Source organism: Frankliniella occidentalis, unplaced genomic scaffold (genome assembly GCF_000697945.3).
Source record: "Frankliniella occidentalis isolate FOCC.00 unplaced genomic scaffold, Focc_3.1 Scaffold72, whole genome shotgun sequence".
Taxonomy (NCBI): Eukaryota; Metazoa; Arthropoda; class Insecta; order Thysanoptera; family Thripidae; genus Frankliniella; species Frankliniella occidentalis.
Genome location: NW_026267202.1, coordinates 625,482 through 626,216, shown reverse-complemented (window position 1 = coordinate 626,216; position 735 = coordinate 625,482).

Here is a 735-nt window from a genome sequence, read left to right as displayed (position 1 = left end):
GTCACAAGGGACACCTCGCTGGCGCGGCACCCTTTCCTCCCTCCGCCCCCCACAGTACGACCGGAATCGGAATCTGGTCCGAATCTCGTGACTACGTGATCGGACTTCAATACATATGACTTTGTGGCGCGACGCGACGCTGGCTGCGCTTCGGGGCGCGCTGCTCTGCTCTCCGCTCTGCTCGCATCGGCTCGGCGCGGGGGGAGCGTTGGGTCCGGGTCCGACCCGGGCGGGCGGGGGGGCTTTAGGGCGACCTCACCCCTTCCTCGTTCTGGCGCAAACGGGGTGAGGCACGGCACGCGGCGCCGTGCTCACACCGGAGTGGTTACACAAAAGATACATTGGCTATATAGTAGCTACACCAATAGCTAAACATTTTGCGGTGCTGGCTAGACAATTATTTGGATATGGAGCTAAACAGCAGTCGGCGGCGGCAGCAATGGCGGTATGGCAGGAACGGACCTCTCCCCTCTCATGTCCGTCGTAGGATGCTAGCCGCCAGGCTGCTCCAGCCGACTGATGCAAAAGATCGCTGCTTTCGTATACCCCCCGTGTGTAGCCTGCTCTGTAGCTCATGGCGAGCAACGCCACTTGAACTCTCTATGTGATAAGGGTTCACCCATAAAGTACGTCCGTTTTTCTGAAGTTCACACACTAAATGTCGAGGGACAAATTTTGTACGTAGGCTGGATGTGTCTTTGAGCACATCTAAACCAAATGCAAATTTGCATCCAA